Here is a 23,440-nt window from a genome sequence, read left to right as displayed (position 1 = left end):
GCTCGGGAAGCAGCGTGCAGTTACTACCGGCCCGAGCATCGGTGGTTCAGTGGCAGAGTGCTCGCCTGCCACGCGGGCGGCCCGGGTTCGATTCCCGGCCGATGCATCATTTTGCTTTTCCCACGATAATGCTGCCGTGTGGCTTGCGCGCTTGAGATGCACGATCCACATGAATGTATAGCTGGATTCCCTTGAGAAGAACCGAGAACGCAGCACTCGCGGGTCCCCACTAGGACGCTCGCATGGTGTTCTACAGACTAGCGTCGGCCTGGCCTCACAAGTTGCTGTGTCCAGGTGCCTCCGAGGCACTGAACGTTAACGACAAGGAGTGCTGCCTATCGTTTGCAAAAGCTGCAGCAACACCGCAATCAACTGGGCTGGCAATGCACGTGTAGCAACAGAACACGTTATCCAGGAAGTACAGTGTCTTTACGTCTAACATTGGGTGTGGTACTTAGCCAGTTTCCAGGACAAGCGCTTCACCTGTGCCTCGGTAGCGCAGTAGGCAGCGCGTAAGTCTCATAATCTTAAGGTCGTGAGTTCGATCCTCACCCGGGGCATTTAATTTTCTGTGACTGATGGTGATGCTGTTGCTAGGGCACCAACTTATTTCTTGTTTTTTATCCACAACGTTTTCAACGCTTCAGCGGGAAAATGTTTACTCCCTGTTATTGCTACTTACAGCTTCCCTTTTCCTCTTCTCCTAGCACAGCATGAAGCCAAAAACATTGCTCTGAGACGTTTGAGGTGCGCGCCTTGCCAGTCAGTATGCGCAAAGACGCTCGCAAAGAGAGAAGGGCGCCGACGCGGGACACGACACGAAATGCTACAAGCGACCGTCCGATCCGCCGCAGGAACGCCCGCATCCGGTGTGGTCTAGTGGCTAGGATACCTGGCTTTCACCCAGGAGGCCCGGGTTCGATTCCCGGTACCGGAACGGAACTTTTTCCACACGAATCGTGACAAGTTTGAGCTGTCCGAGCTGCCGTTTCCCGTCCTGCTCGCAATATATCTACTGTTTCGTGACCGTCAGCAGAGTATAGACGAGGGAAGCAGACATCCGACGACCATAGAAATGGTGTACGGCTTCATGCCATACGTTTGCAGCGTAGGGCTGAGCGAGTGCAACTGTCGAGGCCCGTTAGCTCAGTTGGTTAGAGCGTCGTGCTAATAACGCGAAGGTCGTGGGTTCGATCCCCCCACGGGCCACAACGCTTTTACTACCACGAAAAGGCAGCGCCGATTTCAGCTGGCGAGTGTGATGACCAAAACATCATCACCCTGCGTGGAAGTTGACAGAGGATCCGAACCCGACTTGTCGGGAAGCGCTACAGCATTCACTCGGCAATGGCCATAATATGTTGAATACACTGGTTCTCAACCGATAAAGAGAAGATGAAAGGAAATGTCCGATTGCCGATGCGTAACAACTTTGGCCCTTGTCGGTACTTGGGCGGGAGAGCGCATGGGGACACAGGGTACTGTTGGCAGTTTTACTTCCTATTTTTCTTTCTCCTTTGTTTTCGGAGCTACAGCCCGATTCGGTCAGGGAGACGCCACCGTGAAATGAACGGGCGTGCTGTGTGTACATCGCCTCGCCTCTCCTTACCTCTCTCAGTCGTTTCTCGTGCTTGTCGTTTTGATATAGGCCGATTGGAGAGCGTCAGCTCTCGCGTCAGCTGAGCAAAGTCGAGACAAGTCGAGACAGTCGAGACACACTATAGGCTGGTCTGCAGCGAGTAAGAGGGGGAAAAAACATTAAGTTAAGGGCGCGTGGCGAAAGTACTCATACGTGACATTAAAAAGCCTGTTGCGGTGGCCGGGAATCGAACCCGGACCAACTGCTTGGAAGGCAACTATGCTGACCATTACACCACCACCGCACAAGCGAGCGCCCCGACGCCGCGCTGTGTCGGCTTCCCGCCTGTCGGCAGCGGCCGAAGGTGATCGTACCTGGCAGGCGCATTTCGAGGTAGGCTAGGGGAGCACATCCAGGCGCGTTCGGACAGCGTATCCGCGCACATTTCGCATCCTTGGCAAGAGTCGGCGCCGGCGACGCAAGAGTACGCAGAGGACCGCGTTCTGGCGGCATTTTTAAGCAGTACAGTGCAGGATTCAGCGTCTGCAGCATCTTCTCGACAGAATGCTACGGCGCTTGACGGCAGTCCCACTTTCCCTTGAGACATCTGCTCGGGAAGCAGCGTGCAGTTACTACCGGCCCGAGCATCGGTGGTTCAGTGGCAGAGTGCTCGCCTGCCACGCGGGCGGCCCGGGTTCGATTCCCGGCCGATGCATCATTTTGCTTTTCCCACGATAATGCTGCCGTGTGGCTTGCGCGCTTGAGATGCACGATCCACATGAATGTATAGCTGGATTCCCTTGAGAAGAACCGAGAACGCAGCACTCGCGGGTCCCCACTAGGACGCTCGCATGGTGTTCTACAGACTAGCGTCGGCCTGGCCTCACAAGTTGCTGTGTCCAGGTGCCTCCGAGGCACTGAACGTTAACGACAAGGAGTGCTGCCTATCGTTTGCAAAAGCTGCAGCAACACCGCAATCAACTGGGCTGGCAATGCACGTGTAGCAACAGAACACGTTATCCAGGAAGTACAGTGTCTTTACGTCTAACATTGGGTGTGGTACTTAGCCAGTTTCCAGGACAAGCGCTTCACCTGTGCCTCGGTAGCGCAGTAGGCAGCGCGTAAGTCTCATAATCTTAAGGTCGTGAGTTCGATCCTCACCCGGGGCATTTAATTTTCTGTGACTGATGGTGATGCTGTTGCTAGGGCACCAACTTATTTCTTGTTTGTTATCCACAACGTTTTCAACGCTTCAGCGGGAAAATGTTTACTCCCTGTTATTGCTACTTACAGCTTCCCTTTTCCTCTTCTCCTAGCACAGCATGAAGCCAAAACCATTGCTCTGAGACGTTTGAGGTGCGCGCCTTGCCAGTCAGTATGCGCAAAGACGCTCGCAAAGAGAGAAGGGCGCCGACGCGGGACACGACACGAAATGCTACAAGCGACCGTCCGATCCGCGTCAGGAACGCCCACATCCGGTGTGGTCTAGTGGCTAGGATACCTGGCTTTCACCCAGGAGGCCCGGGTTCGATTCCCGGTACCGGAACGGAACTTTTTCCACACGAATCGTGACAAGTTTGAGCTGTCCGAGCTGCCGTTTCCCGTCCTGCTCGCAATATATCTACTGTTTCGTGACCGTCAGCAGAGTATAGACGAGGGAAGCAGACATCCGACGACCATAGAAATGGTGTACGGCTTCATGCCATACGTTTGCAGCGTAGGGCTGAGCGAGCGCAACTGTCGAGGCCCGTTAGCTCAGTTGGTTAGAGCGTCGTGCTAATAACGCGAAGGTCGTGGGTTCGATCCCCCCACGGGCCACAACGCTTTTACTACCACGAAAAGGCAGCGCCGATTTCAGCTGGCGAGTGTGATGACCAAAACATCATCACCCTGCGTGGAAGTTGACAGAGGATCCGAACCCGACTTGTCGGGAAGCGCTACAGCATTCACTCGGCAATGGCCATAATATGTTGAATACACTGGTTCTCAACCGATAAAGAGAAGATGAAAGGAAATGTCCGATTGCCGATGCGTAACAACTTTGGCCCTTGTCGGTACTTGGGCGGGAGAGCGCATGGGGACACAGGGTACTGTTGGCAGTTTTACTTCCTATTTTTCTTTCTCCTTTGTTTTCGGAGCTACAGCCCGATTCGGTCAGGGAGACGCCACCGTGAAATGAACGGGCGTGCTGTGTGTACATCGCCTCGCCTCTCCTTACCTCTCTCAGTCGTTTCTCGTGCTTGTCGTTTTGATATAGGCCGATTGGAGAGCGTCAGCTCTCGCGTCAGCTGAGCAAAGTCGAGACAGTCGAGACACACTATAGGCTGGTCTGCAGCGAGTAAGAGGGGGAAAAAACATTAAGTTAAGGGCGCGTGGCGAAAGTACTCATACGTGACATTAAAAAGCCTGTTGCGGTGGCCGGGAATCGAACCCGGACCAACTGCTTGGAAGGCAACTATGCTGACCATTACACCACCACCGCACAAGCGAGCGCCCCGACGCCGCGCTGTGTCGGCTTCCCGCCTGTCGGCAGCGGCCGAAGGTGATCGTACCTGGCAGGCGCATTTCGAGGTAGGCTAGGGGAGCACATCCAGGCGCGTTCGGACAGCGTATCCGCGCACATTTCGCATCCTTGGCAAGAGTCGGCGCCGGCGACGCAAGAGTACGCAGAGGACCGCGTTCTGGCGGCATTTTTAAGCAGTACAGTGCAGGATTCAGCGTCTGCAGCATCTTCTCGACAGAATGCTACGGCGCTTGACGGCAGTCCCACTTTCCCTTGAGACATCTGCTCGGGAAGCAGCGTGCAGTTACTACCGGCCCGAGCATCGGTGGTTCAGTGGTAGAATGCTCGCCTGCCACGCGGGCGGCCCGGGTTCGATTCCCGGCCGATGCATCATTTTGCTTTTCCCACGATAATGCTGCCGTGTGGCTTGCGCGCTTGAGATGCACGATCCACATGAATGTATAGCAGGATTCCCTTGAGAAGAACCGAGAACGCAGCACTCGCGGGTCCCCACTAGGACGCTCGCATGGTGTTCTACAGACTAGCGTCGGCCTGGCCTCGCAAGTTGCTGTGTCCAGGTGCCTCCGAGGCACTGAACGTTAACGACAAGGAGTGCTGCCTATCGTTTGCAAATCTGCAGCAACACCGCAATCAACTGGGCTGGCAATGCACGTGTAGCAACAGAACACGTTATCCAGGAAGTACAGTGTCTTTACGTCTAACATTGGGTGTGGTACTTACCCAGTTTCCAGGACAAGCGCTTCACCTGTGCCTCGGTAGCGCAGTAGGCAGCGCGTAAGTCTCATAATCTTAAGGTCGTGAGTTCGATCCTCACCCGGGGCATTTAATTTTCTGTGACTGATGGTGATGCTGTTGCTAGGGCACCAACTTATTTCTTGTTTTTTATCCACAACGTTTTCAACGCTTCAGCGGGAAAATGTTTACTCCCTGTTATTGCTACTTACAGCTTCCCTTTTCCTCTTCTCCTAGCACAGCATGAAGCCAAAAACATTGCTCTGAGACGTTTGAGGTGCGCGCCTTGCCAGTCAGTATGCGCAAAGACGCTCGCAAAGAGAGAAGGGCGCCGACGCGGGACACGACACGAAATGCTACAAGCGACCGTCCGATCCGCCGCAGGAACGCCCGCATCCGGTGTGGTCTAGTGGCTAGGATACCTGGCTTTCACCCAGGAGGCCCGGGTTCGATTCCCGGTACCGGAACGGAACTTTTTCCACACGAATCGTGACAAGTTTGAGCTGTCCGAGCTGCCGTTTCCCGTCCTGCTCGCAATATATCTACTGTTTCGTGACCGTCAGCAGAGTATAGACGAGGGAAGCAGACATCCGACGACCATAGAAATGGTGTACGGCTTCATGCCATACGTTTGCAGCGTAGGGCTGAGCGAGTGCAACTGTCGAGGCCCGTTAGCTCAGTTGGTTAGAGCGTCGTGCTAATAACGCGAAGGTCGTGGGTTCGATCCCCCCACGGGCCACAACGCTTTTACTACCACGAAAAGGCAGCGCCGATTTCAGCTGGCGAGTGTGATGACCAAAACATCATCACCCTGCGTGGAAGTTGACAGAGGATCCGAACCCGACTTGTCGGGAAGCGCTACAGCATTCACTCGGCAATGGCCATAATATGTTGAATACACTGGTTCTCAACCGATAAAGAGAAGATGAAAGGAAATGTCCGATTGCCGATGCGTAACAACTTTGGCCCTTGTCGGTACTTGGGCGGGAGAGCGCATGGGGACACAGGGTACTGTTGGCAGTTTTACTTCCTATTTTTCTTTCTCCTTTGTTTTCGGAGCTACAGCCCGATTCGGTCAGGGAGACGCCACCGTGAAATGAACGGGCGTGCTGTGTGTACATCGCCTCGCCTCTCCTTACCTCTCTCAGTCGTTTCTCGTGCTTGTCGTTTTGATATAGGCCGATTGGAGAGCGTCAGCTCTCGCGTCAGCTGAGCAAAGTCGAGACAAGTCGAGACAGTCGAGACACACTATAGGCTGGTCTGCAGCGAGTAAGAGGGGGAAAAAACATTAAGTTAAGGGCGCGTGGCGAAAGTACTCATACGTGACATTAAAAAGCCTGTTGCGGTGGCCGGGAATCGAACCCGGACCAACTGCTTGGAAGGCAACTATGCTGACCATTACACCACCACCGCACAAGCGAGCGCCCCGACGCCGCGCTGTGTCGGCTTCCCGCCTGTCGGCAGCGGCCGAAGGTGATCGTACCTGGCAGGCGCATTTCGAGGTAGGCTAGGGGAGCACATCCAGGCGCGTTCGGACAGCGTATCCGCGCACATTTCGCATCCTTGGCAAGAGTCGGCGCCGGCGACGCAAGAGTACGCAGAGGACCGCGTTCTGGCGGCATTTTTAAGCAGTACAGTGCAGGATTCAGCGTCTGCAGCATCTTCTCGACAGAATGCTACGGCGCTTGACGGCAGTCCCACTTTCCCTTGAGACATCTGCTCGGGAAGCAGCGTGCAGTTACTACCGGCCCGAGCATCGGTGGTTCAGTGGCAGAGTGCTCGCCTGCCACGCGGGCGGCCCGGGTTCGATTCCCGGCCGATGCATCATTTTGCTTTTCCCACGATAATGCTGCCGTGTGGCTTGCGCGCTTGAGATGCACGATCCACATGAATGTATAGCTGGATTCCCTTGAGAAGAACCGAGAACGCAGCACTCGCGGGTCCCCACTAGGACGCTCGCATGGTGTTCTACAGACTAGCGTCGGCCTGGCCTCACAAGTTGCTGTGTCCAGGTGCCTCCGAGGCACTGAACGTTAACGACAAGGAGTGCTGCCTATCGTTTGCAAAAGCTGCAGCAACACCGCAATCAACTGGGCTGGCAATGCACGTGTAGCAACAGAACACGTTATCCAGGAAGTACAGTGTCTTTACGTCTAACATTGGGTGTGGTACTTAGCCAGTTTCCAGGACAAGCGCTTCACCTGTGCCTCGGTAGCGCAGTAGGCAGCGCGTAAGTCTCATAATCTTAAGGTCGTGAGTTCGATCCTCACCCGGGGCATTTAATTTTCTGTGACTGATGGTGATGCTGTTGCTAGGGCACCAACTTATTTCTTGTTTGTTATCCACAACGTTTTCAACGCTTCAGCGGGAAAATGTTTACTCCCTGTTATTGCTACTTACAGCTTCCCTTTTCCTCTTCTCCTAGCACAGCATGAAGCCAAAAACATTGCTCTGAGACGTTTGAGGTGCGCGCCTTGCCAGTCAGTATGCGCAAAGACGCTCGCAAAGAGAGAAGGGCGCCGACGCGGGACACGACACGAAATGCTACAAGCGACCGTCCGATCCGCGTCAGGAACGCCCACATCCGGTGTGGTCTAGTGGCTAGGATACCTGGCTTTCACCCAGGAGGCCCGGGTTCGATTCCCGGTACCGGACCGGAACTTTTTCCACACGAATCGTGACAAGTTTGAGCTGTCCGAGCTGCCGTTTCCCGTCCTGCTCGCAATATATCTACTGTTTCGTGACCGTCAGCAGAGTATAGACGAGGGAAGCAGACATCCGACGACCATAGAAATGGTGTACGGCTTCATGCCATACGTTTGCAGCGTAGGGCTGAGCGAGCGCAACTGTCGAGGCCCGTTAGCTCAGTTGGTTAGAGCGTCGTGCTAATAACGCGAAGGTCGTGGGTTCGATCCCCCCACGGGCCACAACGCTTTTACTACCACGAAAAGGCAGCGCCGATTTCAGCTGGCGAGTGTGATGACCAAAACATCATCACCCTGCGTGGAAGTTGACAGAGGATCCGAACCCGACTTGTCGGGAAGCGCTACAGCATTCACTCGGCAATGGCCATAATATGTTGAATACACTGGTTCTCAACCGATAAAGAGAAGATGAAAGGAAATGTCCGATTGCCGATGCGTAACAACTTTGGCCCTTGTCGGTACTTGGGCGGGAGAGCGCATGGGGACACAGGGTACTGTTGGCAGTTTTACTTCCTATTTTTCTTTCTCCTTTGTTTTCGGAGCTACAGCCCGATTCGGTCAGGGAGACGCCACCGTGAAATGAACGGGCGTGCTGTGTGTACATCGCCTCGCCTCTCCTTACCTCTCTCAGTCGTTTCTCGTGCTTGTCGTTTTGATATAGGCCGATTGGAGAGCGTCAGCTCTCGCGTCAGCTGAGCAAAGTCGAGACAAGTCGAGACAGTCGAGACACACTATAGGCTGGTCTGCAGCGAGTAAGAGGGGGAAAAAACATTAAGTTAAGGGCGCGTGGCGAAAGTACTCATACGTGACATTAAAAAGCCTGTTGCGGTGGCCGGGAATCGAACCCGGACCAACTGCTTGGAAGGCAACTATGCTGACCATTACACCACCACCGCACAAGCGAGCGCCCCGACGCCGCGCTGTGTCGGCTTCCCGCCTGTCGGCAGCGGCCGAAGGTGATCGTACCTGGCAGGCGCATTTCGAGGTAGGCTAGGGGAGCACATCCAGGCGCGTTCGGACAGCGTATCCGCGCACATTTCGCATCCTTGGCAAGAGTCGGCGCCGGCGACGCAAGAGTACGCAGAGGACCGCGTTCTGGCGGCATTTTTAAGCAGTACAGTGCAGGATTCAGCGTCTGCAGCATCTTCTCGACAGAATGCTACGGCGCTTGACGGCAGTCCCACTTTCCCTTGAGACATCTGCTCGGGAAGCAGCGTGCAGTTACTACCGGCCCGAGCATCGGTGGTTCAGTGGTAGAATGCTCGCCTGCCACGCGGGCGGCCCGGGTTCGATTCCCGGCCGATGCATCATTTTGCTTTTCCCACGATAATGCTGCCGTGTGGCTTGCGCGCTTGAGATGCACGATCCACATGAATGTATAGCAGGATTCCCTTGAGAAGAACCGAGAACGCAGCACTCGCGGGTCCCCACTAGGACGCTCGCATGGTGTTCTACAGACTAGCGTTGGCCTGGCCTCGCAAGTTGCTGTGTCCAGGTGCCTCCGAGGCACTGAACGTTAACGACAAGGAGTGCTGCCTATCGTTTGCAAATCTGCAGCAACACCGCAATCAACTGGGCTGGCAATGCACGTGTAGCAACAGAACACGTTATCCAGGAAGTACAGTGTCTTTACGTCTAACATTGGGTGTGGTACTTACCCAGTTTCCAGGACAAGCGCTTCACCTGTGCCTCGGTAGCGCAGTAGGCAGCGCGTAAGTCTCATAATCTTAAGGTCGTGAGTTCGATCCTCACCCGGGGCATTTAATTTTCTGTGACTGATGGTGATGCTGTTGCTAGGGCACCAACTTATTTCTTGTTTTTTATCCACAACGTTTTCAACGCTTCAGCGGGAAAATGTTTACTCCCTGTTATTGCTACTTACAGCTTCCCTTTTCCTCTTCTCCTAGCACAGCATGAAGCCAAAAACATTGCTCTGAGACGTTTGAGGTGCGCGCCTTGCCAGTCAGTATGCGCAAAGACGCTCGCAAAGAGAGAAGGGCGCCGACGCGGGACACGACACGAAATGCTACAAGCGACCGTCCGATCCGCCGCAGGAACGCCCGCATCCGGTGTGGTCTAGTGGCTAGGATACCTGGCTTTCACCCAGGAGGCCCGGGTTCGATTCCCGGTACCGGAACGGAACTTTTTCCACACGAATCGTGACAAGTTTGAGCTGTCCGAGCTGCCGTTTCCCGTCCTGCTCGCAATATATCTACTGTTTCGTGACCGTCAGCAGAGTATAGACGAGGGAAGCAGACATCCGACGACCATAGAAATGGTGTACGGCTTCATGCCATACGTTTGCAGCGTAGGGCTGAGCGAGTGCAACTGTCGAGGCCCGTTAGCTCAGTTGGTTAGAGCGTCGTGCTAATAACGCGAAGGTCGTGGGTTCGATCCCCCCACGGGCCACAACGCTTTTACTACCACGAAAAGGCAGCGCCGATTTCAGCTGGCGAGTGTGATGACCAAAACATCATCACCCTGCGTGGAAGTTGACAGAGGATCCGAACCCGACTTGTCGGGAAGCGCTACAGCATTCACTCGGCAATGGCCATAATATGTTGAATACACTGGTTCTCAACCGATAAAGAGAAGATGAAAGGAAATGTCCGATTGCCGATGCGTAACAACTTTGGCCCTTGTCGGTACTTGGGCGGGAGAGCGCATGGGGACACAGGGTACTGTTGGCAGTTTTACTTCCTATTTTTCTTTCTCCTTTGTTTTCGGAGCTACAGCCCGATTCGGTCAGGGAGACGCCACCGTGAAATGAACGGGCGTGCTGTGTGTACATCGCCTCGCCTCTCCTTACCTCTCTCAGTCGTTTCTCGTGCTTGTCGTTTTGATATAGGCCGATTGGAGAGCGTCAGCTCTCGCGTCAGCTGAGCAAAGTCGAGACAAGTCGAGACAGTCGAGACACACTATAGGCTGGTCTGCAGCGAGTAAGAGGGGGAAAAAACATTAAGTTAAGGGCGCGTGGCGAAAGTACTCATACGTGACATTAAAAAGCCTGTTGCGGTGGCCGGGAATCGAACCCGGACCAACTGCTTGGAAGGCAACTATGCTGACCATTACACCACCACCGCACAAGCGAGCGCCCCGACGCCGCGCTGTGTCGGCTTCCCGCCTGTCGGCAGCGGCCGAAGGTGATCGTACCTGGCAGGCGCATTTCGAGGTAGGCTAGGGGAGCACATCCAGGCGCGTTCGGACAGCGTATCCGCGCACATTTCGCATCCTTGGCAAGAGTCGGCGCCGGCGACGCAAGAGTACGCAGAGGACCGCGTTCTGGCGGCATTTTTAAGCAGTACAGTGCAGGATTCAGCGTCTGCAGCATCTTCTCGACAGAATGCTACGGCGCTTGACGGCAGTCCCACTTTCCCTTGAGACATCTGCTCGGGAAGCAGCGTGCAGTTACTACCGGCCCGAGCATCGGTGGTTCAGTGGCAGAGTGCTCGCCTGCCACGCGGGCGGCCCGGGTTCGATTCCCGGCCGATGCATCATTTTGCTTTTCCCACGATAATGCTGCCGTGTGGCTTGCGCGCTTGAGATGCACGATCCACATGAATGTATAGCTGGATTCCCTTGAGAAGAACCGAGAACGCAGCACTCGCGGGTCCCCACTAGGACGCTCGCATGGTGTTCTACAGACTAGCGTCGGCCTGGCCTCACAAGTTGCTGTGTCCAGGTGCCTCCGAGGCACTGAACGTTAACGACAAGGAGTGCTGCCTATCGTTTGCAAAAGCTGCAGCAACACCGCAATCAACTGGGCTGGCAATGCACGTGTAGCAACAGAACACGTTATCCAGGAAGTACAGTGTCTTTACGTCTAACATTGGGTGTGGTACTTAGCCAGTTTCCAGGACAAGCGCTTCACCTGTGCCTCGGTAGCGCAGTAGGCAGCGCGTAAGTCTCATAATCTTAAGGTCGTGAGTTCGATCCTCACCCGGGGCATTTAATTTTCTGTGACTGATGGTGATGCTGTTGCTAGGGCACCAACTTATTTCTTGTTTGTTATCCACAACGTTTTCAACGCTTCAGCGGGAAAATGTTTACTCCCTGTTATTGCTACTTACAGCTTCCCTTTTCCTCTTCTCCTAGCACAGCATGAAGCCAAAAACATTGCTCTGAGACGTTTGAGGTGCGCGCCTTGCCAGTCAGTATGCGCAAAGACGCTCGCAAAGAGAGAAGGGCGCCGACGCGGGACACGACACGAAATGCTACAAGCGACCGTCCGATCCGCGTCAGGAACGCCCACATCCGGTGTGGTCTAGTGGCTAGGATACCTGGCTTTCACCCAGGAGGCCCGGGTTCGATTCCCGGTACCGGAACGGAACTTTTTCCACACGAATCGTGACAAGTTTGAGCTGTCCGAGCTGCCGTTTCCCGTCCTGCTCGCAATATATCTACTGTTTCGTGACCGTCAGCAGAGTATAGACGAGGGAAGCAGACATCCGACGACCATAGAAATGGTGTACGGCTTCATGCCATACGTTTGCAGCGTAGGGCTGAGCGAGCGCAACTGTCGAGGCCCGTTAGCTCAGTTGGTTAGAGCGTCGTGCTAATAACGCGAAGGTCGTGGGTTCGATCCCCCCACGGGCCACAACGCTTTTACTACCACGAAAAGGCAGCGCCGATTTCAGCTGGCGAGTGTGATGACCAAAACATCATCACCCTGCGTGGAAGTTGACAGAGGATCCGAACCCGACTTGTCGGGAAGCGCTACAGCATTCACTCGGCAATGGCCATAATATGTTGAATACACTGGTTCTCAACCGATAAAGAGAAGATGAAAGGAAATGTCCGATTGCCGATGCGTAACAACTTTGGCCCTTGTCGGTACTTGGGCGGGAGAGCGCATGGGGACACAGGGTACTGTTGGCAGTTTTACTTCCTATTTTTCTTTCTCCTTTGTTTTCGGAGCTACAGCCCGATTCGGTCAGGGAGACGCCACCGTGAAATGAACGGGCGTGCTGTGTGTACATCGCCTCGCCTCTCCTTACCTCTCTCAGTCGTTTCTCGTGCTTGTCGTTTTGATATAGGCCGATTGGAGAGCGTCAGCTCTCGCGTCAGCTGAGCAAAGTCGAGACAAGTCGAGACAGTCGAGACACACTATAGGCTGGTCTGCAGCGAGTAAGAGGGGGAAAAAACATTAAGTTAAGGGCGCGTGGCGAAAGTACTCATACGTGACATTAAAAAGCCTGTTGCGGTGGCCGGGAATCGAACCCGGACCAACTGCTTGGAAGGCAACTATGCTGACCATTACACCACCACCGCACAAGCGAGCGCCCCGACGCCGCGCTGTGTCGGCTTCCCGCCTGTCGGCAGCGGCCGAAGGTGATCGTACCTGGCAGGCGCATTTCGAGGTAGGCTAGGGGAGCACATCCAGGCGCGTTCGGACAGCGTATCCGCGCACATTTCGCATCCTTGGCAAGAGTCGGCGCCGGCGACGCAAGAGTACGCAGAGGACCGCGTTCTGGCGGCATTTTTAAGCAGTACAGTGCAGGATTCAGCGTCTGCAGCATCTTCTCGACAGAATGCTACGGCGCTTGACGGCAGTCCCACTTTCCCTTGAGACATCTGCTCGGGAAGCAGCGTGCAGTTACTACCGGCCCGAGCATCGGTGGTTCAGTGGTAGAATGCTCGCCTGCCACGCGGGCGGCCCGGGTTCGATTCCCGGCCGATGCATCATTTTGCTTTTCCCACGATAATGCTGCCGTGTGGCTTGCGCGCTTGAGATGCACGATCCACATGAATGTATAGCAGGATTCCCTTGAGAAGAACCGAGAACGCAGCACTCGCGGGTCCCCACTAGGACGCTCGCATGGTGTTCTACAGACTAGCGTCGGCCTGGCCTCGCAAGTTGCTGTGTCCAGGTGCCTCCGAGGCACTGAACGTTAACGACAAGGAGTGCTGCCTATCGTTTGCAAATCTGCAGCAACACCGCAATCAACTGGGCTGGCAATGCACGTGTAGCAACAGAACACGTTATCCAGGAAGTACAGTGTCTTTACGTCTAACATTGGGTGTGGTACTTACCCAGTTTCCAGGACAAGCGCTTCACCTGTGCCTCGGTAGCGCAGTAGGCAGCGCGTAAGTCTCATAATCTTAAGGTCGTGAGTTCGATCCTCACCCGGGGCATTTAATTTTCTGTGACTGATGGTGATGCTGTTGCTAGGGCACCAACTTATTTCTTGTTTTTTATCCACAACGTTTTCAACGCTTCAGCGGGAAAATGTTTACTCCCTGTTATTGCTACTTACAGCTTCCCTTTTCCTCTTCTCCTAGCACAGCATGAAGCCAAAAACATTGCTCTGAGACGTTTGAGGTGCGCGCCTTGCCAGTCAGTATGCGCAAAGACGCTCGCAAAGAGAGAAGGGCGCCGACGCGGGACACGACACGAAATGCTACAAGCGACCGTCCGATCCGCCGCAGGAACGCCCGCATCCGGTGTGGTCTAGTGGCTAGGATACCTGGCTTTCACCCAGGAGGCCCGGGTTCGATTCCCGGTACCGGAACGGAACTTTTTCCACACGAATCGTGACAAGTTTGAGCTGTCCGAGCTGCCGTTTCCCGTCCTGCTCGCAATATATCTACTGTTTCGTGACCGTCAGCAGAGTATAGACGAGGGAAGCAGACATCCGACGACCATAGAAATGGTGTACGGCTTCATGCCATACGTTTGCAGCGTAGGGCTGAGCGAGTGCAACTGTCGAGGCCCGTTAGCTCAGTTGGTTAGAGCGTCGTGCTAATAACGCGAAGGTCGTGGGTTCGATCCCCCCACGGGCCACAACGCTTTTACTACCACGAAAAGGCAGCGCCGATTTCAGCTGGCGAGTGTGATGACCAAAACATCATCACCCTGCGTGGAAGTTGACAGAGGATCCGAACCCGACTTGTCGGGAAGCGCTACAGCATTCACTCGGCAATGGCCATAATATGTTGAATACACTGGTTCTCAACCGATAAAGAGAAGATGAAAGGAAATGTCCGATTGCCGATGCGTAACAACTTTGGCCCTTGTCGGTACTTGGGCGGGAGAGCGCATGGGGACACAGGGTACTGTTGGCAGTTTTACTTCCTATTTTTCTTTCTCCTTTGTTTTCGGAGCTACAGCCCGATTCGGTCAGGGAGACGCCACCGTGAAATGAACGGGCGTGCTGTGTGTACATCGCCTCGCCTCTCCTTACCTCTCTCAGTCGTTTCTCGTGCTTGTCGTTTTGATATAGGCCGATTGGAGAGCGTCAGCTCTCGCGTCAGCTGAGCAAAGTCGAGACAAGTCGAGACAAGTCGAGACAGTCGAGACACACTATAGGCTGGTCTGCAGCGAGTAAGAGGGGGAAAAAACATTAAGTTAAGGGCGCGTGGCGAAAGTACTCATACGTGACATTAAAAAGCCTGTTGCGGTGGCCGGGAATCGAACCCGGACCAACTGCTTGGAAGGCAACTATGCTGACCATTACACCACCACCGCACAAGCGAGCGCCCCGACGCCGCGCTGTGTCGGCTTCCCGCCTGTCGGCAGCGGCCGAAGGTGATCGTACCTGGCAGGCGCATTTCGAGGTAGGCTAGGGGAGCACATCCAGGCGCGTTCGGACAGCGTATCCGCGCACATTTCGCATCCTTGGCAAGAGTCGGCGCCGGCGACGCAAGAGTACGCAGAGGACCGCGTTCTGGCGGCATTTTTAAGCAGTACAGTGCAGGATTCAGCGTCTGCAGCATCTTCTCGACAGAATGCTACGGCGCTTGACGGCAGTCCCACTTTCCCTTGAGACATCTGCTCGGGAAGCAGCGTGCAGTTACTACCGGCCCGAGCATCGGTGGTTCAGTGGCAGAGTGCTCGCCTGCCACGCGGGCGGCCCGGGTTCGATTCCCGGCCGATGCATCATTTTGCTTTTCCCACGATAATGCTGCCGTGTGGCTTGCGCGCTTGAGATGCACGATCCACATGAATGTATAGCAGGATTCCCTTGAGAAGAACCGAGAACGCAGCACTCGCGGGTCCCCACTAGGACGCTCGCATGGTGTTCTACAGACTAGCGTCGGCCTGGCCTCACAAGTTGCTGTGTCCAGGTGCCTCCGAGGCACTGAACGTTAACGACAAGGAGTGCTGCCTATCGTTTGCAAAAGCTGCAGCAACACCGCAATCAACTGGGCTGGCAATGCACGTGTAGCAACAGAACACGTTATCCAGGAAGTACAGTGTCTTTACGTCTAACATTGGGTGTGGTACTTAGCCAGTTTCCAGGACAAGCGCTTCACCTGTGCCTCGGTAGCGCAGTAGGCAGCGCGTAAGTCTCATAATCTTAAGGTCGTGAGTTCGATCCTCACCCGGGGCATTTAATTTTCTGTGACTGATGGTGATGCTGTTGCTAGGGCACCAACTTATTTCTTGTTTGTTATCCACAACGTTTTCAACGCTTCAGCGGGAAAATGTTTACTCCCTGTTATTGCTACTTACAGCTTCCCTTTTCCTCTTCTCCTAGCACAGCATGAAGCCAAAAACATTGCTCTGAGACGTTTGAGGTGCGCGCCTTGCCAGTCAGTATGCGCAAAGACGCTCGCAAAGAGAGAAGGGCGCCGACGCGGGACACGACACGAAATGCTACAAGCGACCGTCCGATCCGCGTCAGGAACGCCCACATCCGGTGTGGTCTAGTGGCTAGGATACCTGGCTTTCACCCAGGAGGCCCGGGTTCGATTCCCGGTACCGGAACGGAACTTTTTCCACACGAATCGTGACAAGTTTGAGCTGTGCGAGCTGCCGTTTCCCGTCCTGCTCGCAATATATCTACTGTTTCGTGACCGTCAGCAGAGTATAGACGAGGGAAGCAGACATCCGACGACCATAGAAATGGTGTACGGCTTCATGCCATACGTTTGCAGCGTAGGGCTGAGCGAGCGCAACTGTCGAGGCCCGTTAGCTCAGTTGGTTAGAGCGTCGTGCTAATAACGCGAAGGTCGTGGGTTCGATCCCCCCACGGGCCACAACGCTTTTACTACCACGAAAAGGCAGCGCCGATTTCAGCTGGCGAGTGTGATGACCAAAACATCATCACCCTGCGTGGAAGTTGACAGAGGATCCGAACCCGACTTGTCGGGAAGCGCTACAGCATTCACTCGGCAATGGCCATAATATGTTGAATACACTGGTTCTCAACCGATAAAGAGAAGATGAAAGGAAATGTCCGATTGCCGATGCGTAACAACTTTGGCCCTTGTCGGTACTTGGGCGGGAGAGCGCATGGGGACACAGGGTACTGTTGGCAGTTTTACTTCCTATTTTTCTTTCTCCTTTGTTTTCGGAGCTACAGCCCGATTCGGTCAGGGAGACGCCACCGTGAAATGAACGGGCGTGCTGTGTGTACATCGCCTCGCCTCTCCTTACCTCTCTCAGTCGTTTCTCGTGCTTGTCGTTTTGATATAGGCCGATTGGAGAGCGTCAGCTCTCGCGTCAGCTGAGCAAAGTCGAGACAAGTCGAGACAGTCGAGACACACTATAGGCTGGTCTGCAGCGAGTAAGAGGGGGAAAAAACATTAAGTTAAGGGCGCGTGGCGAAAGTACTCATACGTGACATTAAAAAGCCTGTTGCGGTGGCCGGGAATCGAACCCGGACCAACTGCTTGGAAGGCAACTATGCTGACCATTACACCACCACCGCACAAGCGAGCGCCCCGACGCCGCGCTGTGTCGGCTTCCCGCCTGTCGGCAGCGGCCGAAGGTGATCGTACCTGGCAGGCGCATTTCGAGGTAGGCTAGGGGAGCACATCCAGGCGCGTTCGGACAGCGTATCCGCGCACATTTCGCATCCTTGGCAAGAGTCGGCGCCGGCGACGCAAGAGTACGCAGAGGACCGCGTTCTGGCGGCATTTTTAAGCAGTACAGTGCAGGATTCAGCGTCTGCAGCATCTTCTCGACAGAATGCTACGGCGCTTGACGGCAGTCCCACTTTCCCTTGAGACATCTGCTCGGGAAGCAGCGTGCAGTTACTACCGGCCCGAGCATCGGTGGTTCAGTGGTAGAATGCTCGCCTGCCACGCGGGCGGCCCGGGTTCGATTCCCGGCCGATGCATCATTTTGCTTTTCCCACGATAATGCTGCCGTGTGGCTTGCGCGCTTGAGATGCACGATCCACATGAATGTATAGCAGGATTCCCTTGAGAAGAACCGAGAACGCAGCACTCGCGGGTCCCCACTAGGACGCTCGCATGGTGTTCTACAGACTAGCGTCGGCCTGGCCTCGCAAGTTGCTGTGTCCAGGTGCCTCCGAGGCACTGAACGTTAACGACAAGGAGTGCTGCCTATCGTTTGCAAATCTGCAGCAACACCGCAATCAACTGGGCTGGCAATGCACGTGTAGCAACAGAACACGTTATCCAGGAAGTACAGTGTCTTTACGTCTAACATTGGGTGTGGTACTTACCCAGTTTCCAGGACAAGCGCTTCACCTGTGCCTCGGTAGCGCAGTAGGCAGCGCGTAAGTCTCATAATCTTAAGGTCGTGAGTTCGATCCTCACCCGGGGCATTTAATTTTCTGTGACTGATGGTGATGCTGTTGCTAGGGCACCAACTTATTTCTTGTTTTTTATCCACAACGTTTTCAACGCTTCAGCGGGAAAATGTTTACTCCCTGTTATTGCTACTTACAGCTTCCCTTTTCCTCTTCTCCTAGCACAGCATGAAGCCAAAAACATTGCTCTGAGACGTTTGAGGTGCGCGCCTTGCCAGTCAGTATGCGCAAAGACGCTCGCAAAGAGAGAAGGGCGCCGACGCGGGACACGACACGAAATGCTACAAGCGACCGTCCGATCCGCCGCAGGAACGCCCGCATCCGGTGTGGTCTAGTGGCTAGGATACCTGGCTTTCACCCAGGAGGCCCGGGTTCGATTCCCGGTACCGGAACGGAACTTTTTCCACACGAATCGTGACAAGTTTGAGCTGTCCGAGCTGCCGTTTCCCGTCCTGCTCGCAATATATCTACTGTTTCGTGACCGTCAGCAGAGTATAGACGAGGGAAGCAGACATCCGACGACCATAGAAATGGTGTACGGCTTCATGCCATACGTTTGCAGCGTAGGGCTGAGCGAGTGCAACTGTCGAGGCCCGTTAGCTCAGTTGGTTAGAGCGTCGTGCTAATAACGCGAAGGTCGTGGGTTCGATCCCCCCACGGGCCACAACGCTTTTACTACCACGAAAAGGCAGCGCCGATTTCAGCTGGCGAGTGTGATGACCAAAACATCATCACCCTGCGTGGAAGTTGACAGAGGATCCGAACCCGACTTGTCGGGAAGCGCTACAGCATTCACTCGGCAATGGCCATAATATGTTGAATACACTGGTTCTCAACCGATAAAGAGAAGATGAAAGGAAATGTCCGATTGCCGATGCGTAACAACTTTGGCCCTTGTCGGTACTTGGGCGGGAGAGCGCATGGGGACACAGGGTACTGTTGGCAGTTTTACTTCCTATTTTTCTTTCTCCTTTGTTTTCGGAGCTACAGCCCGATTCGGTCAGGGAGACGCCACCGTGAAATGAACGGGCGTGCTGTGTGTACATCGCCTCGCCTCTCCTTACCTCTCTCAGTCGTTTCTCGTGCTTGTCGTTTTGATATAGGCCGATTGGAGAGCGTCAGCTCTCGCGTCAGCTGAGCAAAGTCGAGACAAGTCGAGACAGTCGAGACACACTATAGGCTGGTCTGCAGCGAGTAAGAGGGGGAAAAAACATTAAGTTAAGGGCGCGTGGCGAAAGTACTCATACGTGACATTAAAAAGCCTGTTGCGGTGGCCGGGAATCGAACCCGGACCAACTGCTTGGAAGGCAACTATGCTGACCATTACACCACCACCGCACAAGCGAGCGCCCCGACGCCGCGCTGTGTCGGCTTCCCGCCTGTCGGCAGCGGCCGAAGGTGATCGTACCTGGCAGGCGCATTTCGAGGTAGGCTAGGGGAGCACATCCAGGCGCGTTCGGACAGCGTATCCGCGCACATTTCGCATCCTTGGCAAGAGTCGGCGCCGGCGACGCAAGAGTACGCAGAGGACCGCGTTCTGGCGGCATTTTTAAGCAGTACAGTGCAGGATTCAGCGTCTGCAGCATCTTCTCGACAGAATGCTACGGCGCTTGACGGCAGTCCCACTTTCCCTTGAGACATCTGCTCGGGAAGCAGCGTGCAGTTACTACCGGCCCGAGCATCGGTGGTTCAGTGGCAGAGTGCTCGCCTGCCACGCGGGCGGCCCGGGTTCGATTCCCGGCCGATGCATCATTTTGCTTTTCCCACGATAATGCTGCCGTGTGGCTTGCGCGCTTGAGATGCACGATCCACATGAATGTATAGCTGGATTCCCTTGAGAAGAACCGAGAACGCAGCACTCGCGGGTCCCCACTAGGACGCTCGCATGGTGTTCTACAGACTAGCGTCGGCCTGGCCTCACAAGTTGCTGTGTCCAGGTGCCTCCGAGGCACTGAACGTTAACGACAAGGAGTGCTGCCTATCGTTTGCAAAAGCTGCAGCAACACCGCAATCAACTGGGCTGGCAATGCACGTGTAGCAACAGAACACGTTATCCAGGAAGTACAGTGTCTTTACGTCTAACATTGGGTGTGGTACTTAGCCAGTTTCCAGGACAAGCGCTTCACCTGTGCCTCGGTAGCGCAGTAGGCAGCGCGTAAGTCTCATAATCTTAAGGTCGTGAGTTCGATCCTCACCCGGGGCATTTAATTTTCTGTGACTGATGGTGATGCTGTTGCTAGGGCACCAACTTATTTCTTGTTTGTTATCCACAACGTTTTCAACGCTTCAGCGGGAAAATGTTTACTCCCTGTTATTGCTACTTACAGCTTCCCTTTTCCTCTTCTCCTAGCACAGCATGAAGCCAAAAACATTGCTCTGAGACGTTTGAGGTGCGCGCCTTGCCAGTCAGTATGCGCAAAGACGCTCGCAAAGAGAGAAGGGCGCCGACGCGGGACACGACACGAAATGCTACAAGCGACCGTCCGATCCGCGTCAGGAACGCCCACATCCGGTGTGGTCTAGTGGCTAGGATACCTGGCTTTCACCCAGGAGGCCCGGGTTCGATTCCCGGTACCGGAACGGAACTTTTTCCACACGAATCGTGACAAGTTTGAGCTGTCCGAGCTGCCGTTTCCCGTCCTGCTCGCAATATATCTACTGTTTCGTGACCGTCAGCAGAGTATAGACGAGGGAAGCAGACATCCGACGACCATAGAAATGGTGTACGGCTTCATGCCATACGTTTGCAGCGTAGGGCTGAGCGAGCGCAACTGTCGAGGCCCGTTAGCTCAGTTGGTTAGAGCGTCGTGCTAATAACGCGAAGGTCGTGGGTTCGATCCCCCCACGGGCCACAACGCTTTTACTACCACGAAAAGGCAGCGCCGATTTCAGCTGGCGAGTGTGATGACCAAAACATCATCACCCTGCGTGGAAGTTGACAGAGGATCCGAACCCGACTTGTCGGGAAGCGCTACAGCATTCACTCGGCAATGGCCATAATATGTTGAATACACTGGTTCTCAACCGATAAAGAGAAGATGAAAGGAAATGTCCGATTGCCGATGCGTAACAACTTTGGCCCTTGTCGGTACTTGGGCGGGAGAGCGCATGGGGACACAGGGTACTGTTGGCAGTTTTACTTCCTATTTTTCTTTCTCCTTTGTTTTCGGAGCTACAGCCCGATTCGGTCAGGGAGACGCCACCGTGAAATGAACGGGCGTGCTGTGTGTACATCGCCTCGCCTCTCCTTACCTCTCTCAGTCGTTTCTCGTGCTTGTCGTTTTGATATAGGCCGATTGGAGAGCGTCAGCTCTCGCGTCAGCTGAGCAAAGTCGAGACAAGTCGAGACAGTCGAGACACACTATAGGCTGGTCTGCAGCGAGTAAGAGGGGGAAAAAACATTAAGTTAAGGGCGCGTGGCGAAAGTACTCATACGTGACATTAAAAAGCCTGTTGCGGTGGCCGGGAATCGAACCCGGACCAACTGCTTGGAAGGCAACTATGCTGACCATTACACCACCACCGCACAAGCGAGCGCCCCGACGCCGCGCTGTGTCGGCTTCCCGCCTGTCGGCAGCGGCCGAAGGTGATCGTACCTGGCAGGCGCATTTCGAGGTAGGCTAGGGGAGCACATCCAGGCGCGTTCGGACAGCGTATCCGCGCACATTTCGCATCCTTGGCAAGAGTCGGCGCCGGCGACGCAAGAGTACGCAGAGGACCGCGTTCTGGCGGCATTTTTAAGCAGTACAGTGCAGGATTCAGCGTCTGCAGCATCTTCTCGACAGAATGCTACGGCGCTTGACGGCAGTCCCACTTTCCCTTGAGACATCTGCTCGGGAAGCAGCGTGCAGTTACTACCGGCCCGAGCATCGGTGGTTCAGTGGCAGAGTGCTCGCCTGCCACGCGGGCGGCCCGGGTTCGATTCCCGGCCGATGCATCATTTTGCTTTTCCCACGATAATGCTGCCGTGTGGCTTGCGCGCTTGAGATGCACGATCCACATGAATGTATAGCTGGATTCCCTTGAGAAGAACCGAGAACGCAGCACTCGCGGGTCCCCACTAGGACGCTCGCATGGTGTTCTACAGACTAGCGTCGGCCTGGCCTCACAAGTTGCTGTGTCCAGGTGCCTCCGAGGCACTGAACGTTAACGACAAGGAGTGCTGCCTATCGTTTGCAAAAGCTGCAGCAACACCGCAATCAACTGGGCTGGCAATGCACGTGTAGCAACAGAACACGTTATCCAGGAAGTACAGTGTCTTTACGTCTAACATTGGGTGTGGTACTTAGCCAGTTTCCAGGACAAGCGCTTCACCTGTGCCTCGGTAGCGCAGTAGGCAGCGCGTAAGTCTCATAATCTTAAGGTCGTGAGTTCGATCCTCACCCGGGGCATTTAATTTTCTGTGACTGATGGTGATGCTGTTGCTAGGGCACCAACTTATTTCTTGTTTGTTATCCACAACGTTTTCAACGCTTCAGCGGGAAAATGTTTACTCCCTGTTATTGCTACTTACAGCTTCCCTTTTCCTCTTCTCCTAGCACAGCATGAAGCCAAAAACATTGCTCTGAGACGTTTGAGGTGCGCGCCTTGCCAGTCAGTATGCGCAAAGACGCTCGCAAAGAGAGAAGGGCGCCGACGCGGGACACGACACGAAATGCTACAAGCGACCGTCCGATCCGCGTCAGGAACGCCCACATCCGGTGTGGTCTAGTGGCTAGGATACCTGGCTTTCACCCAGGAGGCCCGGGTTCGATTCCCGGTACCGGAACGGAACTTTTTCCACACGAATCGTGACAAGTTTGAGCTGTCCGAGCTGCCGTTTCCCGTCCTGCTCGCAATATATCTACTGTTTCGTGACCGTCAGCAGAGTATAGACGAGGGAAGCAGACATCCGACGACCATAGAAATGGTGTACGGCTTCATGCCATACGTTTGCAGCGTAGGGCTGAGCGAGCGCAACTGTCGAGGCCCGTTAGCTCAGTTGGTTAGAGCGTCGTGCTAATAACGCGAAGGTCGTGGGTTCGATCCCCCCACGGGCCACAACGCTTTTACTACCACGAAAAGGCAGCGCCGATTTCAGCTGGCGAGTGTGATGACCAAAACATCATCACCCTGCGTGGAAGTTGACAGAGGATCCGAACCCGACTTGTCGGGAAGCGCTACAGCATTCACTCGGCAATGGCCATAATATGTTGAATACACTGGTTCTCAACCGATAAAGAGAAGATGAAAGGAAATGTCCGATTGCCGATGCGTAACAACTTTGGCCCTTGTCGGTACTTGGGCGGGAGAGCGCATGGGGACACAGGGTACTGTTGGCAGTTTTACTTCCTATTTTTCTTTCTCCTTTGTTTTCGGAGCTACAGCCCGATTCGGTCAGGGAGACGCCACCGTG

At 54.6% G+C, this 23,440-nt stretch overlaps 54 non-coding genes across 54 annotated transcripts; 44 read left to right on the top strand and 10 right to left on the bottom strand.

Moving 5' to 3' along the window:
• The first annotated feature begins 35 nt into the window (after positions 1-35).
• Trnag-gcc (transfer RNA glycine (anticodon GCC)) lies at positions 36-106 on the top strand. Its single transcript has one exon. It is a non-coding gene; the product is annotated as a tRNA-Gly (tRNA).
• A 381-nt stretch (positions 107-487) lies between these two features.
• Trnam-cau (transfer RNA methionine (anticodon CAU)) lies at positions 488-560 on the top strand. Its single transcript has one exon. It is a non-coding gene; the product is annotated as a tRNA-Met (tRNA).
• A 305-nt stretch (positions 561-865) lies between these two features.
• Trnae-uuc (transfer RNA glutamic acid (anticodon UUC)) lies at positions 866-937 on the top strand. Its single transcript has one exon. It is a non-coding gene; the product is annotated as a tRNA-Glu (tRNA).
• Positions 938-1,135: 198 nt separating this feature from the next.
• Trnai-aau (transfer RNA isoleucine (anticodon AAU)) lies at positions 1,136-1,209 on the top strand. The gene has a single exon. It is a non-coding gene; the product is annotated as a tRNA-Ile (tRNA).
• Positions 1,210-1,811: 602 nt separating this feature from the next.
• Positions 1,812-1,883, bottom strand: Trnag-ucc (transfer RNA glycine (anticodon UCC)). The gene has a single exon. It is a non-coding gene; the product is annotated as a tRNA-Gly (tRNA).
• Positions 1,884-2,223: 340 nt separating this feature from the next.
• On the top strand, positions 2,224-2,294 carry Trnag-gcc (transfer RNA glycine (anticodon GCC)). The gene has a single exon. It is a non-coding gene; the product is annotated as a tRNA-Gly (tRNA).
• A 381-nt stretch (positions 2,295-2,675) lies between these two features.
• On the top strand, positions 2,676-2,748 carry Trnam-cau (transfer RNA methionine (anticodon CAU)). Its single transcript has one exon. It is a non-coding gene; the product is annotated as a tRNA-Met (tRNA).
• Positions 2,749-3,053: 305 nt separating this feature from the next.
• Trnae-uuc (transfer RNA glutamic acid (anticodon UUC)) lies at positions 3,054-3,125 on the top strand. Its single transcript has one exon. It is a non-coding gene; the product is annotated as a tRNA-Glu (tRNA).
• Positions 3,126-3,323: 198 nt separating this feature from the next.
• On the top strand, positions 3,324-3,397 carry Trnai-aau (transfer RNA isoleucine (anticodon AAU)). The gene has a single exon. It is a non-coding gene; the product is annotated as a tRNA-Ile (tRNA).
• A 592-nt stretch (positions 3,398-3,989) lies between these two features.
• Trnag-ucc (transfer RNA glycine (anticodon UCC)) lies at positions 3,990-4,061 on the bottom strand. The gene has a single exon. It is a non-coding gene; the product is annotated as a tRNA-Gly (tRNA).
• Positions 4,062-4,401: 340 nt separating this feature from the next.
• Positions 4,402-4,472, top strand: Trnag-gcc (transfer RNA glycine (anticodon GCC)). Its single transcript has one exon. It is a non-coding gene; the product is annotated as a tRNA-Gly (tRNA).
• A 380-nt stretch (positions 4,473-4,852) lies between these two features.
• Positions 4,853-4,925, top strand: Trnam-cau (transfer RNA methionine (anticodon CAU)). Its single transcript has one exon. It is a non-coding gene; the product is annotated as a tRNA-Met (tRNA).
• Positions 4,926-5,230: 305 nt separating this feature from the next.
• On the top strand, positions 5,231-5,302 carry Trnae-uuc (transfer RNA glutamic acid (anticodon UUC)). Its single transcript has one exon. It is a non-coding gene; the product is annotated as a tRNA-Glu (tRNA).
• A 198-nt stretch (positions 5,303-5,500) lies between these two features.
• Trnai-aau (transfer RNA isoleucine (anticodon AAU)) lies at positions 5,501-5,574 on the top strand. Its single transcript has one exon. It is a non-coding gene; the product is annotated as a tRNA-Ile (tRNA).
• Positions 5,575-6,176: 602 nt separating this feature from the next.
• On the bottom strand, positions 6,177-6,248 carry Trnag-ucc (transfer RNA glycine (anticodon UCC)). The gene has a single exon. It is a non-coding gene; the product is annotated as a tRNA-Gly (tRNA).
• A 340-nt stretch (positions 6,249-6,588) lies between these two features.
• On the top strand, positions 6,589-6,659 carry Trnag-gcc (transfer RNA glycine (anticodon GCC)). The gene has a single exon. It is a non-coding gene; the product is annotated as a tRNA-Gly (tRNA).
• Positions 6,660-7,040: 381 nt separating this feature from the next.
• Trnam-cau (transfer RNA methionine (anticodon CAU)) lies at positions 7,041-7,113 on the top strand. Its single transcript has one exon. It is a non-coding gene; the product is annotated as a tRNA-Met (tRNA).
• Positions 7,114-7,418: 305 nt separating this feature from the next.
• On the top strand, positions 7,419-7,490 carry Trnae-uuc (transfer RNA glutamic acid (anticodon UUC)). The gene has a single exon. It is a non-coding gene; the product is annotated as a tRNA-Glu (tRNA).
• Positions 7,491-7,688: 198 nt separating this feature from the next.
• Trnai-aau (transfer RNA isoleucine (anticodon AAU)) lies at positions 7,689-7,762 on the top strand. The gene has a single exon. It is a non-coding gene; the product is annotated as a tRNA-Ile (tRNA).
• Positions 7,763-8,364: 602 nt separating this feature from the next.
• On the bottom strand, positions 8,365-8,436 carry Trnag-ucc (transfer RNA glycine (anticodon UCC)). The gene has a single exon. It is a non-coding gene; the product is annotated as a tRNA-Gly (tRNA).
• Positions 8,437-8,776: 340 nt separating this feature from the next.
• On the top strand, positions 8,777-8,847 carry Trnag-gcc (transfer RNA glycine (anticodon GCC)). Its single transcript has one exon. It is a non-coding gene; the product is annotated as a tRNA-Gly (tRNA).
• Positions 8,848-9,227: 380 nt separating this feature from the next.
• Positions 9,228-9,300, top strand: Trnam-cau (transfer RNA methionine (anticodon CAU)). Its single transcript has one exon. It is a non-coding gene; the product is annotated as a tRNA-Met (tRNA).
• Positions 9,301-9,605: 305 nt separating this feature from the next.
• On the top strand, positions 9,606-9,677 carry Trnae-uuc (transfer RNA glutamic acid (anticodon UUC)). The gene has a single exon. It is a non-coding gene; the product is annotated as a tRNA-Glu (tRNA).
• A 198-nt stretch (positions 9,678-9,875) lies between these two features.
• Trnai-aau (transfer RNA isoleucine (anticodon AAU)) lies at positions 9,876-9,949 on the top strand. The gene has a single exon. It is a non-coding gene; the product is annotated as a tRNA-Ile (tRNA).
• Positions 9,950-10,551: 602 nt separating this feature from the next.
• On the bottom strand, positions 10,552-10,623 carry Trnag-ucc (transfer RNA glycine (anticodon UCC)). The gene has a single exon. It is a non-coding gene; the product is annotated as a tRNA-Gly (tRNA).
• Positions 10,624-10,963: 340 nt separating this feature from the next.
• Trnag-gcc (transfer RNA glycine (anticodon GCC)) lies at positions 10,964-11,034 on the top strand. Its single transcript has one exon. It is a non-coding gene; the product is annotated as a tRNA-Gly (tRNA).
• A 381-nt stretch (positions 11,035-11,415) lies between these two features.
• Positions 11,416-11,488, top strand: Trnam-cau (transfer RNA methionine (anticodon CAU)). Its single transcript has one exon. It is a non-coding gene; the product is annotated as a tRNA-Met (tRNA).
• A 305-nt stretch (positions 11,489-11,793) lies between these two features.
• Positions 11,794-11,865, top strand: Trnae-uuc (transfer RNA glutamic acid (anticodon UUC)). Its single transcript has one exon. It is a non-coding gene; the product is annotated as a tRNA-Glu (tRNA).
• Positions 11,866-12,063: 198 nt separating this feature from the next.
• Trnai-aau (transfer RNA isoleucine (anticodon AAU)) lies at positions 12,064-12,137 on the top strand. The gene has a single exon. It is a non-coding gene; the product is annotated as a tRNA-Ile (tRNA).
• A 602-nt stretch (positions 12,138-12,739) lies between these two features.
• On the bottom strand, positions 12,740-12,811 carry Trnag-ucc (transfer RNA glycine (anticodon UCC)). The gene has a single exon. It is a non-coding gene; the product is annotated as a tRNA-Gly (tRNA).
• Positions 12,812-13,151: 340 nt separating this feature from the next.
• On the top strand, positions 13,152-13,222 carry Trnag-gcc (transfer RNA glycine (anticodon GCC)). Its single transcript has one exon. It is a non-coding gene; the product is annotated as a tRNA-Gly (tRNA).
• A 380-nt stretch (positions 13,223-13,602) lies between these two features.
• Positions 13,603-13,675, top strand: Trnam-cau (transfer RNA methionine (anticodon CAU)). Its single transcript has one exon. It is a non-coding gene; the product is annotated as a tRNA-Met (tRNA).
• A 305-nt stretch (positions 13,676-13,980) lies between these two features.
• On the top strand, positions 13,981-14,052 carry Trnae-uuc (transfer RNA glutamic acid (anticodon UUC)). Its single transcript has one exon. It is a non-coding gene; the product is annotated as a tRNA-Glu (tRNA).
• Positions 14,053-14,250: 198 nt separating this feature from the next.
• Positions 14,251-14,324, top strand: Trnai-aau (transfer RNA isoleucine (anticodon AAU)). Its single transcript has one exon. It is a non-coding gene; the product is annotated as a tRNA-Ile (tRNA).
• Positions 14,325-14,936: 612 nt separating this feature from the next.
• Positions 14,937-15,008, bottom strand: Trnag-ucc (transfer RNA glycine (anticodon UCC)). Its single transcript has one exon. It is a non-coding gene; the product is annotated as a tRNA-Gly (tRNA).
• Positions 15,009-15,348: 340 nt separating this feature from the next.
• Trnag-gcc (transfer RNA glycine (anticodon GCC)) lies at positions 15,349-15,419 on the top strand. The gene has a single exon. It is a non-coding gene; the product is annotated as a tRNA-Gly (tRNA).
• Positions 15,420-15,800: 381 nt separating this feature from the next.
• Trnam-cau (transfer RNA methionine (anticodon CAU)) lies at positions 15,801-15,873 on the top strand. Its single transcript has one exon. It is a non-coding gene; the product is annotated as a tRNA-Met (tRNA).
• Positions 15,874-16,178: 305 nt separating this feature from the next.
• On the top strand, positions 16,179-16,250 carry Trnae-uuc (transfer RNA glutamic acid (anticodon UUC)). The gene has a single exon. It is a non-coding gene; the product is annotated as a tRNA-Glu (tRNA).
• Positions 16,251-16,448: 198 nt separating this feature from the next.
• Positions 16,449-16,522, top strand: Trnai-aau (transfer RNA isoleucine (anticodon AAU)). Its single transcript has one exon. It is a non-coding gene; the product is annotated as a tRNA-Ile (tRNA).
• Positions 16,523-17,124: 602 nt separating this feature from the next.
• On the bottom strand, positions 17,125-17,196 carry Trnag-ucc (transfer RNA glycine (anticodon UCC)). The gene has a single exon. It is a non-coding gene; the product is annotated as a tRNA-Gly (tRNA).
• Positions 17,197-17,536: 340 nt separating this feature from the next.
• Positions 17,537-17,607, top strand: Trnag-gcc (transfer RNA glycine (anticodon GCC)). The gene has a single exon. It is a non-coding gene; the product is annotated as a tRNA-Gly (tRNA).
• A 380-nt stretch (positions 17,608-17,987) lies between these two features.
• On the top strand, positions 17,988-18,060 carry Trnam-cau (transfer RNA methionine (anticodon CAU)). Its single transcript has one exon. It is a non-coding gene; the product is annotated as a tRNA-Met (tRNA).
• A 305-nt stretch (positions 18,061-18,365) lies between these two features.
• On the top strand, positions 18,366-18,437 carry Trnae-uuc (transfer RNA glutamic acid (anticodon UUC)). The gene has a single exon. It is a non-coding gene; the product is annotated as a tRNA-Glu (tRNA).
• Positions 18,438-18,635: 198 nt separating this feature from the next.
• Trnai-aau (transfer RNA isoleucine (anticodon AAU)) lies at positions 18,636-18,709 on the top strand. The gene has a single exon. It is a non-coding gene; the product is annotated as a tRNA-Ile (tRNA).
• Positions 18,710-19,311: 602 nt separating this feature from the next.
• On the bottom strand, positions 19,312-19,383 carry Trnag-ucc (transfer RNA glycine (anticodon UCC)). Its single transcript has one exon. It is a non-coding gene; the product is annotated as a tRNA-Gly (tRNA).
• Positions 19,384-19,723: 340 nt separating this feature from the next.
• Trnag-gcc (transfer RNA glycine (anticodon GCC)) lies at positions 19,724-19,794 on the top strand. Its single transcript has one exon. It is a non-coding gene; the product is annotated as a tRNA-Gly (tRNA).
• Positions 19,795-20,175: 381 nt separating this feature from the next.
• Trnam-cau (transfer RNA methionine (anticodon CAU)) lies at positions 20,176-20,248 on the top strand. Its single transcript has one exon. It is a non-coding gene; the product is annotated as a tRNA-Met (tRNA).
• Positions 20,249-20,553: 305 nt separating this feature from the next.
• Positions 20,554-20,625, top strand: Trnae-uuc (transfer RNA glutamic acid (anticodon UUC)). Its single transcript has one exon. It is a non-coding gene; the product is annotated as a tRNA-Glu (tRNA).
• A 198-nt stretch (positions 20,626-20,823) lies between these two features.
• Positions 20,824-20,897, top strand: Trnai-aau (transfer RNA isoleucine (anticodon AAU)). The gene has a single exon. It is a non-coding gene; the product is annotated as a tRNA-Ile (tRNA).
• A 602-nt stretch (positions 20,898-21,499) lies between these two features.
• Positions 21,500-21,571, bottom strand: Trnag-ucc (transfer RNA glycine (anticodon UCC)). The gene has a single exon. It is a non-coding gene; the product is annotated as a tRNA-Gly (tRNA).
• A 340-nt stretch (positions 21,572-21,911) lies between these two features.
• Positions 21,912-21,982, top strand: Trnag-gcc (transfer RNA glycine (anticodon GCC)). Its single transcript has one exon. It is a non-coding gene; the product is annotated as a tRNA-Gly (tRNA).
• A 381-nt stretch (positions 21,983-22,363) lies between these two features.
• On the top strand, positions 22,364-22,436 carry Trnam-cau (transfer RNA methionine (anticodon CAU)). Its single transcript has one exon. It is a non-coding gene; the product is annotated as a tRNA-Met (tRNA).
• Positions 22,437-22,741: 305 nt separating this feature from the next.
• On the top strand, positions 22,742-22,813 carry Trnae-uuc (transfer RNA glutamic acid (anticodon UUC)). The gene has a single exon. It is a non-coding gene; the product is annotated as a tRNA-Glu (tRNA).
• Positions 22,814-23,011: 198 nt separating this feature from the next.
• Trnai-aau (transfer RNA isoleucine (anticodon AAU)) lies at positions 23,012-23,085 on the top strand. The gene has a single exon. It is a non-coding gene; the product is annotated as a tRNA-Ile (tRNA).
• The last annotated feature ends 355 nt before the right edge of the window (positions 23,086-23,440 follow it).

This window comes from Schistocerca nitens, unplaced genomic scaffold, assembly GCF_023898315.1.
Source record: "Schistocerca nitens isolate TAMUIC-IGC-003100 unplaced genomic scaffold, iqSchNite1.1 HiC_scaffold_250, whole genome shotgun sequence".
Taxonomy (NCBI): Eukaryota; Metazoa; Arthropoda; class Insecta; order Orthoptera; family Acrididae; genus Schistocerca; species Schistocerca nitens.
The sequence above is the reverse complement of the archived record's forward strand: the minus strand, read 5'-3'. Positions and strand labels throughout refer to the sequence as shown.